This window comes from Bidens hawaiensis, unplaced genomic scaffold (genome assembly GCF_021521415.1).
Source record: "Bidens hawaiensis isolate Kalapana, Puna unplaced genomic scaffold, B.hawaiensis_p1.1 tig00031570_1, whole genome shotgun sequence".
NCBI classification, from domain to species: Eukaryota; Viridiplantae; Streptophyta; class Magnoliopsida; order Asterales; family Asteraceae; genus Bidens; species Bidens hawaiensis.
The window spans coordinates 18,754-30,114 of record NW_027495345.1 but is presented as its reverse complement, the minus strand read 5'-3'; the positions used below and the strand labels follow the sequence as shown (position 1 = coordinate 30,114).

At 31.7% G+C, this 11,361-nt stretch overlaps 1 long non-coding RNA gene across 2 annotated transcripts; it reads right to left on the bottom strand.

Moving 5' to 3' along the window:
- Positions 1–7,565: 7,565 nt before the first annotated feature.
- LOC143582395 (uncharacterized) lies at positions 7,566–10,997 on the bottom strand. Of its 2 annotated transcripts, none has more exons than XR_013143963.1 (3): positions 10,115–10,997; positions 9,978–10,027; positions 7,566–9,885 (listed from the first exon to the last, which is right to left on the bottom strand). It is a non-coding gene; the product is annotated as an uncharacterized LOC143582395 (long non-coding RNA). The 2 variants fall into 2 exon arrangements; XR_013143964.1 differs by having other exon boundaries at positions 7,566–9,879.
- Positions 10,998–11,361: the final 364 nt, after the last annotated feature.

Below are 11,361 nucleotides of genomic sequence, written 5' to 3'. Positions count from 1 at the left end.
CATCTTTTCTTTTTGAAATCCGAATACATGCGTTACATCCGGTCCTTAAATCCCTTCAACATTTCTTAATGTCTCCTACGGAGCTTTTACACTTCAAATCTTTAAAACCTTCTTTGTTGCATACATACACTCTTCGATAATGCTCATTTGTTGTCTTATTTTTATAAGCATTATGGATACGTACTCCAAATCCATGTAAAAACGCATAGTGATTGTAGAAATCATAAGCTTCATCAGGAGTATCGAAAACTTTTCCCATTATGTCATTAGCTTCTTTCTCAAACGCAGAATCCATGCCATTTCTTTTTTCTATTTCAACATCTGAACCGCTATTAATGACCAAAAGGCCTTCTGAATCAATACGATCAATTAGATTTGTTTCAAAAGCTTCAACCGATGACTGAACTTCTAAATCCATTGTTGTATCTGCCATGTTCAAGAAAAATGAACATGGATATTATAGTACACATAATATATAGATTTAACAAAGGTCTGTTATAAAGAAAAAAAGAATTAACAAAGAACTATTAGAACTATTATAGTACAAATATAAATAACTAAACTGTTGGTCAAAAGTATTTTTACTAACCTCTAGATGCAATAGGTTATTGAGATAATTATTAAGCTTGGAATTATGATTCCAATGGAACTGAAAAGTTAATAACCCTGGTCGTAAGTTTTTTAGGTTTACAAAGGAATGGATTGATATTGATGGAGAACATTGCCATGGGGAGGAACTGAACGAGTGTTGGAGAGGAATAAGGAAATTAAGGATTTAATTAGATTTGGATCAAAACTACATAGTTTTGATGGTGTTGCATCGAACTTAGATATATAACAGCCTTATATTCATTTTTCCCTTATATTTATATATACTACTATTCATTAAATATTTGCTCATCTAAGTTTGTAAACCTAGCCATGTTTGGGATTGCTTATTTCCACCTCATTTGATTTTAATAAGTTACCCCCTCCTAACTTATCTATCTAAAGTTTCTTTTCCCTTGTTTAAAAAGTTTTAAAAAGGTTAGTTACCCAAACACATTTTGAACTTATAAAAATTAATAAGTTTGTTTTGATAAGCAATCCCAAACAGCCCACTAGCTAAACATAGTATATGAAGCTCAAATTCATATATTAAATGAGTTTCAATGTTTCAGTTTAGTTTCGAGTTCACGTCCGAGCTCAGTTAAGCTTCACTAAGCTTGATCTGCTTGAATGAATTCATGAGCATCTTGACTCGTTTTCTCGTGCTCCCACCCTTTACTTTTTACTAAAACTGATTGGAACACTACCGGTGTAAACAAGTCGAGTTGAAAACTGAAAAGTAGTTTAGGCCACAAGTGTTCAAATTAATAATACAGGGCATTAAAGTGCAACTCTTATCTCATTTTTTATTAATACTAGCTGAGTGTTCGCGCAATGCAGCGGGGTGTGCATGCAACTCGACATTGAACGTATAGTGTGTGTCAGTACATACACCATCTGATGACAGTGTGCATGCAGCCCGAAATTTGACACGTAACTCGTGCAGAGCCAGTTGCGTGTAATCGAAGATTAAACACGCGTAATCGGCCCGGAATGCACGTTACTGTCATTAAAACATGCTTAACCAACACCACGCGTGTAATTTATAACGATTACCGGTGCAAGGCGCTATGTTGAGCGCTTACCAATATTTGGTTATTTGCATTACGTGGTGCTGAACACGCGTTTATCGGCCCTGGTACATGTAAACAACGGTATCTGCGTAACTGGTGACGAAAATCAAGAAGCAAACTCGAAATATACAGTAATTTCAAATAAATCACTTTTGTAAACCAACCCGTTTTGGCCCTAAACCCGTTCCAACTCGACATCGGTCTGGCGTGGCCCTTATCTACTCGAACCCGAACCAAATTAACCATTTTTCTTGTATCGACTTGTTCTCACCCTAATCCACTTTTAACAATGACCCAAGCTCACCCGACTGGACATGTTACCAGTTCTACATGGTAATCACGTAACGTGTTAACTTTTTAAAACTAAAAAACTATAGCAATACCATACTCAAATTAAAGAGAATAAAATACTCGTTTTTATGATGTAGTTGTTTTAAGAAAAATATTAGCGTGTGAAAAGATATGTCCGTTAAAAAGTCGAGGGGTAGTTGGTTTTGAATTCGGGAAAATATGTGTAACTATTATCTAAATTTACAAAAAAAAGTAGTGAAGTTGAAGAACCAAAGTTATAAGTATATTTTAAAGGAATGAAAAGACTTAATTATCCTTAATTTTTTATATTTTTAATGCATTTTGTGTTGTACATAAAGCATTGAGTTTTGAACCTATTAAAATTTAAGATGTCCCTAACTCATGCATTTTATATATATAATATGATATATATACATAGGGGAGAGTTATTTTGAGAACCATGGTGGGTTTTAAGAACTTTAAGAACTCAATTTTGAACCACACATTTAATTAAATGGTATGAAATATGTTGCTGAGGTTAAATTTAATTAAAAAATGAAGCATGAGAGAGAATAAGTATTTTTGATAATTACACAAGTTTAAACGTTAGTTACACATGTGTAAAAAATCGATTCGGTGTGTAAAAAAATACCGTAATTTTTTGTACATCACTTACACTTACGTATTACACATGTGTAAAAAAAATTCGAAAAAAAAATTGTTACGTTGAGTTCTTTCGAGTTTTTAAAACTCAAAGTGGTTCTTAAAAGAAATCAATCCTATATATATATATATATATAGGGGAAGGATCAAGAGAGAACTCATTGTTAGGGAGAGAACTAGAGAACTCTTAAGTGTAGGGTTATATTTGTAAAATACATCTTCAAACACCTATGGCTTCCCGTATACGACATTCCCCTGTGATACCTTTCGCTATTCGACTGACCCCAAACACCTACAGATCGTCAATCGTTACACATATAGATCGTTAATCATTACAACTTGATGATTAAGAACCCTAATTCATCAAATATATTGAATATCGACCTTCAGTTTGTGTGTGGGTATGCATATACAGTCGTTAATCGTCTCAGATTTCAACCATTGAACATGCCATCTAAAGGTATTTTTGAATTCAAACTTTTATCTTCCTTAATCACATGTATTATTAATGATTTTCATCGTTTTACTTTTAACTAGATTATATATTGCTCTATATGAACATTCTGCGATCAATTATGACTCTGTAATTTCAGAATTTGGGGATTCTAGGTCAAAAACAACAATAATTAGGCGATTCTGGGTCAAAATCGGCCATAATTAAGGTTAAAAACGGCTATTACTCAAGAAAAAACCACAATTTGTATGCTTCATGTATTAATTGATTAGTCTTGAGGCAACACATTATTAAAAGACATATGAGTAGTACGAATGGGTAATAATGTGTAATACAGAGTATTACATATATGTAATACTAACAAAATTGCATATGTGTAATACTAACAATATTACATATGTGTAATAATAAACGAAATATCATGATACGCAGTATTATACTGTTCTATATGTGTAATACTGGGTATTAAATATGTTAAATATCGAGTATTGAGTATTGCACATGTGTAATACTGTGTAATATCGTGTATTGCATGTATGCATTACTATTATTATTACATATTATGTAATAACAAAAAGTGTTTAGAATAATTCTAACTTTTAGATGTATGTATGTTGTATGTGTCGATAACACTTATTGCTAGCTATGATACCGACCTGAGCTATACAATTGCATTTGTCATTTGTTGATACATTAAAAGTAGTTATCTTAAAGACTCTTATTTTTATTATTTTTGGAATTACATCTATTTTAAGGTTTTATAACTCTTTTGTTGGAATGTTTTATGTTAGTTTCGAGTTAGTTTTTCATTAGTTTGTCATCCATAATAATGAATAATTATAGATGATAGTTTGAAATTAGTTGGTCAAGATTACATCAGTTTGTGTACGTTCTCTCTATTATTCACGAAACGAAGGGCATCTCAAAGATTCCATTCGATAACATGTTTCGGTCACAGCGTATGCGTATGATGATATTCTATTACGCGCTTTTGGTTTGATTTTTACATGTCAACGTATCAATTTTGAGTTTGTTTAAATGGGGAAACTAGAAAAGGTAACCTGATATGGTTAAGTGGCAACTGCAAATTGTTAGCAAACAGGGTATTAATAGAAATTTGCAAGTTCACTATCCATACCTTGGGTGTTTGTACAACTATTGTGACGCCACCTCTTGAGATTGTTTTCATTTAGACTGTGTGATGCTCCATTTTTTGCGTAGAAACTTGTTTAGCCATTTTGCAGACCTGAGCATATGGTGGGTTAACAATTTAATATTTAAATTGCCCTCCTTTTCATGATTTTACGCCCCCGCCGTAGACATCATGGTAACATTTTAGCAATGATTTGTTTCTTTGTTACTATATATTAGTTGTGATCGCTTGTTACCATGTATTACACTGAAATGTGATTTTCCATTGGTTACCCTACCACTCTTATGGCTTGTTTCCACTATTTAAGTTTTGTTTACATTTTAAATTTATGGCTTAAAGTGGTTGGTTGAATCAGGTACTGAAATAGGCTGCTGCAATTTTTTTGGATGGTGGGTGGTTGAATCAGAAACTGAATTAGGCTGCTGCAATTTGTTTGGCTGGTGGTTGGTTGAATCAGAAACTGAATTAGGCTGCTGCAATTTCTTTGGCTGCTACAAATTTGTTGCATTGCAAATATTTTCAGAACATGCCAAGTGTAGACATAAATGTCGATGATGCATTGATACTCCTAAAGTTTTGGACAAAGGAAAACCTAAGCATAAGGGAAGATTTGGAGATACAAAATGAGGATAATTCCTTCCGAAACAAATGTACACATAAATTAGGTGTTGGAAAAAGCGTATAACCTGACGAATTCAGAGATAAATAGACGTGGTTGATTTGTCGACGAGGACTACTTTATTTTTTGTTTTAAGTATTTGTACAAGAATTATTCATTTGGTTTTGAATGCTTTGGTCACTATATTGGTATTGCATATATATATATATTCTAAGTTTGAGCTACATACATGTATTGGTTGTTTTACTTGTATTTTAAACACTATATACGTGCACTTCACAATATACAAGATTCGTTCAACATTATATGTATTAAATGCATTTATGCACTACAAGTTTTAACTGTAACAATTGGCTTCAAATTTCATAAATTAATCACCACATAACTGGACCATAACAGTCATACTCAAATCCTATTATATGTTCTAACCAATAATACATAAATTACATGTACACAATAAAAATATAAAACTGCTAAAAAGACACCCTTTCAGCTAGTCCCATTGTTGGATCTTCCATTTATGTTTTTTCTTGCATCTCTATCATCTCTTGCTTGCATACGTTGGCATCTGAAAGCAAAATACTTGCATCATATAATGTTCTTAGAAGCTTAATATCGTCAATGAAACCAAAAGCAAAAACTTCATTATTACCCTTTAAACTTTCCATGTGCCTCATAGCAAACACACATCATTCCATGAAGATGGCATTTACCTATTAAAACAAAAGTATTGCATACATGTACTATATCAGATAATACTATTGCATATATGTAATGCAACATAGTTCATTTGCATTTAGTACTTGATAACTGGATATATGTAGTACAATAACTTGAAACATTTCATATGTGTCGTACCAAACACGCGAAAATCCGTGAAGTTGTCATTTTCTGTTCAAACAGACATAATGCATATATGTTAACACTACTACTTTAGCACTATGTATAAGAATTATAACAAAAATATGCATTAAAATGTGTCATTCATGTACTACATAAATATAATACGTTAGCACTGCATAAATGTGCAGAGTATATGTAATACCTAAGCAGTACATGTATGTAATGCATCAGTGATGCATATATGTAATACATCAACACCTGGATAACTTATAAATACCACATATTTCAACCACCAGTGTTATTTGTTTTATTTTTTATGACCTTTTTTACCTAATAAACATCGTCTTCATTGTCCAATAACTTCCCCTGTTTTACTTTTGCTTCTTTATAGCCCCTTTCCATGTCTATATCATATTTGCAATGTCACAACACAATACAATATATATATATATATATAGAGAGAGAGAGAGAAATGTAAATGTAACAGTCATGAAGAAAATTAACAGGACAGTAGGTTATAATTCAAGTACCAAAAACTAGAATGTACAACCATAACAATAGTAAGATTTATTCAAGGTGTTTTACCATGATGAATAAGTAGCTTAAAGTCTTAAACAAGAATTATGCAACAATAATCGACCAGACAAGTGAATGCAAAAACGAATTCCTTTAGACATTTCATCAAACAGTTGGTGGGCATACCAAATCAAATGACAAATAAAGCATATACTAATCATTTAATCACCAAAATTGAACAATGAGATATGCAATAACTAAAACAAGTGAATTTACACACATGTATTACGATTAAAGTTTCTTAACGTATACAATTACATTAATATTAATGCATTTAACACTACATATATGCAATATAACTAAAAATTATTCAGTATTGCATACATGTAATGCATCAACACTGCAATACATGTATTACAACATCACTGCATATATGTACTGCATTAGCACTGCATACACATGTATTACATCAGCAATACATATATGTAATACGTCGCAGATCATGTAATTAACATTATGCATCGTTCATGGATTTTATGCAAAATCAGTGTACAAATTAACATTCACATACGCTATATTGTTATTCGATTGAAGATAAAAAAACAAAAACAAATCTTTTCGAACATGACAACCTCTGTTTTGCTCAATCGTGTGTATAGTATGCTAATCGATGAGATAATTTTTGAATTGAAGATTACAATTGTTTACCTGCTATTATTCTTACAATTTGTGCTTGATATTGAAGCAAATTTGGACGAATTAGACGATATGAAGAAACCCTAGTTATCAGTGTTGAAGCAGGGATGAATATATGTATTATGTATGACGGAAGAGAGAACGATGATTTAGAATTTTGGTTAATTCCAATTTTACCCTGCCTCATTGAAAAACCCAGCACTTTTTATTTTTCCATACTTTCTTTTTTAGCCTTTGATCTATTAAAATCAATGGTGTTGAGAGGAGTTCTCTATTTCTCTCTTTTTTAAAAAGTTCTCTCTTGATCTCACCTATATATATATATATATATATATATATATATATAGAGAGAGAGAGAGAGAGAGAGAGAGAGAGAGCAAGGTTAAAATAAAAAAACACATTTTCATAAAAAGTGTAGGAAGAGATCTTGACCGTTGGATTTAATAAAACACACAGGGGTATGATGGTCAACACACAATTATCCTAATTATGGAATAAAATCTCTATTAATTAGCATCCCTTATTCTGTACTTATCTGATCAAGCAATAAGTGTGTTTATTTTTTGAAACGATTATCATAATCACATATCATATTATTATACTAGGTTATAAACCCGTGTAGTACACGGGTCTGGGTATCAAACATTTTGAAATTAAGATGAATTTACGATTAATAAATACAAATTATATTCAACAATGTTTTATTCACACTTACATTTTAATTTCATGTGAGTAGAAATACAAGTTTTATCTACTTCTGAATAGTCATTAAAGACCGAAAAGTAACAGTCATTTATGATCCTAGTAACCTATGTATCACGCGAGATGATAATTAAACAAACACAATAAATAAATACATAATTATGCAAATTTCATTTCATATCATTAAAATTAAGAAAAACAAACTAATAACCGAAAACAAATATCTATATAGCATATAATTTGACGAAAGTGACCTGAAGTGGAAGGCAATAATCCTTATTAATAAACGAAAATCCCATAAATAATAAAAAAAGGGTGACACATAAACATATAAAATTCCATAAAAAGGATAGCCAAGTCCAACAAATTTTCAGCTTTCAACAATTTTATAAACTATAACTTCTAGTCATATATTTGTCTTAGGTCAATTTTTGATTAACGAAAACCGAACCAATTCAAAACTGAATTAACTAAGACCACATTAACCAAAATCAATCGGTTTTTAACTTTACCTTAACCAAAAAATCCAATTTATGTTGGGGCTCAAAACCAAACTGACTTGTGTGCAACCCTTAATATAATGATAAAGAATAAAAATGTAAAATTACCACAAATCGTTAAGGCACCAAATTTCAGCTAATGAAAAACAGAGAAAAAAATAGAAAATTACATAGGAGCCCACTTTGGTCAACCAAGTTGACACCTTTTTTAAAACGACCCATTTAAACCCAAACCAAGTTAACACGTTTTAAAAACAGCCTATAAAGACTCGGAACTAATTTTACTCAGAACCCGTTTAACCAAAATCCATTCCGACCCAAATTTGTTTTGGCATGTCACCCAAACCCGCTGACCCGGCCAACATGACAGGCTTGCTTTAGAACTCAATTGTGAGCTCAATTTAAACTTGTTTGCATCTACAAGCCAGTAAGCATGTATAATTTCCAAAAGTCAATTCATAAAAGGCAACTACTTAATAATTTACATGGTCTTTCAGCTTGATCTATTGATGCAACTACAATAGGCTACTACCAAGTTTTACATGGTCACATCAACAACATTAATGCTAATACAGTAGGCTACTACCAATGTGGTTACTCATGATGCATGTGGTGAAGACACCAAAAACTTTACACTCTCCATTGTTGTCATGTTCGAACTGAGAATCAAGCAATGGGCGGGACATGATCACTACTGGTATGTCTTTTAGTGATTTTGATTGCTGCAAGTACCACAAACATATAAGCATTAGTTCATACATTCATATGCGAAAATGTTCTAATCAAACAATTCTATAACACATATATACTAACTAAATAACATCAAAAGAAGGTTGGAGAAGTGAGTGCAACACTTATCTTCTAAAAGAACAGTTAACATACATTATAAAAGGTTCAAAAGAAAATGCATGCATCAAATGAATTGGTTTTCCAGAGTTGCTCAATACAAATTAAGTGTTTCTTCATCTCTCTCCAAGACATAGAAGCATCATCCTGCACTTTATTCATTATTAAATAAAACTTATTACAGATATGAACATAGTATGATCATCAAACAATGCCTAATTAAAATGTGATCAATGTTGCTAGTTACATTTTATGAATGTAGGTTAGTCACTTAGTTTTGATGAACTAATGATAATGATGCTAGGATAATAATTAGTCACCTCCTGGCATGCCATTTACCAGGAAACCATTGTGATTGAAAAGATCCAACAACTCTCCACCATTACACAGAGAAGTGTTATTTTGGAGTTCCAGAATAACTATCATATTATTATGATTACAAAAGCTACTATTACATTAATGATAAAAAAGTATTGTTTTTGGATAACGTTTAAATAATTTAATCTGATTTGACTATAAATAGCTAAGAACTTTATATATTATTACATGGATAATATTATAAAAATTAAGAAATAGGAGAGCCTCAGTTGCGACAAATCAATTAAACCACTTTCTGTTCTTAGAATGGTGTTCGCCGGAGAATCATTGGCTTCTTTGGAGTTTGGTATCTGTTAACACGATAATTAAGATAAAATGTAGGAACCAGATAGCGAAAATAAGTGGAATACAAATCTAGCATAAATCTTAATTCAATAATAAAATAATAGTTATAACATTAGAATATACATAAGGTACATACCAATGTGATTCACAACATAGCTTGCCAATTCCCTCACAACCTGAAGCAGTATTAATAGGACTTAAGGTCCAAACGAACCCGTTTTTTGAAAGAATTTGTGCCTACCATAGGCCAAAGAATTTCTAACCCTTTCTACCTAAAGCTAAAATAAAAATATCAAATGAGTGAATTATATAACAAAAGAGTCCAACTAAAAATAGAGTTTCCCACGTGAAAACAACAAACCGAAATTACCTTGAATCCGTTTGGCAAGGCTTTTGCAAACAACTTCTCCAAAACAGTGCCTGCAAAAAAAAAGTGAAAATCTAGTAATTTCAAACAAGTTGGACTCCATAGTTTTAAAAAGAAAACTAATGAGAAACATCACTAACCATTCAATATATTACTACTTGTCCCATTTGGACTCTTCCACATGCTTTTCAAGGTAAACTACATCCGAGCCTCATATGCAGATAACCAGTTTTTATTGAATTCTACATAATTAGTGCAGTGGTTTGTTTAATAAGATGATGAAATTATATTTAGCATACAAGGAGTAATGGTGACACAAGGCAGCAATTGAACATGCCATATTAAAGAAACCAATATTACTGCAAACAAAATGTGAATAAGAAGTAGTGTGGAATATAGTTCCTACCAAACAAAATCCATCGGCCTTTAATAGAAGAAATCAAAAATTAACGTAGTAGTTCATCAACAGGATTTCATTCAGTTCATCAAAAAATTAATATTATCGAACACCTAATTAGCGAGTAAAATTACAAAGATTTGTTCAATATATATGACTCATACCGTTAGGATCAGCCAACATGAATTGGAGATAATTGAGTCGCTCATTAGTCATTATAGGAACAAAATATGTTTATGATGAAATTATAAGACGCCAATTAAGTATATGGAATTAGGGTAAATATGAGCGGTCATGTCACACATTAGGGCCCAAAAAGTCGAAATTGAAACAAAACAAACATTAATCAAGCCTGAAATCGTTGCAATCTTGAATGAAAACTGAAATATATACCTGATTAGTTGAGTAGGAAGGCTGATTGAGAAACGACCATCGAGTGAAGGTAGAAGAATAGTTTTAAGGGTTACAAAAAAATGTTGAAGAACAAACGTGCATTAAAACCGATTTGCAGTAACCGTCCTCAACCTCCATTTCAAATTGTAGGGCGCGCTAAATTTACGTTCTGAAACCTGGTGAAGCCAGGTGTCTAAATTATACGTAGTGAAAATAAAGGGAATGCTTTTGTTTAAATGACACCTGTCTTACAAAAACTTGTTTTACTACATTAATAGACTAGGTTATAAACCCGTATACTACACGGGGTTAGGTAAATAAAAGCTTAACTTAACATAATCAATTATATGCATTAACAAAACCAAATAATCAAATAATACGCCGGTAAAGGTTATTAGTTAGGATGTCTAAATAAAAACCGTTTTAAAATGTGAAGAAGTAAACTCACTAATGATTTGAGAGCTACAACCAGTTCTCTCAATAATTTAAGAATCCTTTTACAAACATACATACACACCCAAATATCAAAATATAAACGGAAGTCAAACTACTGACTTAAAGGGAGAAAATATTTTGATTAGTTGTCATTGTTGAAGT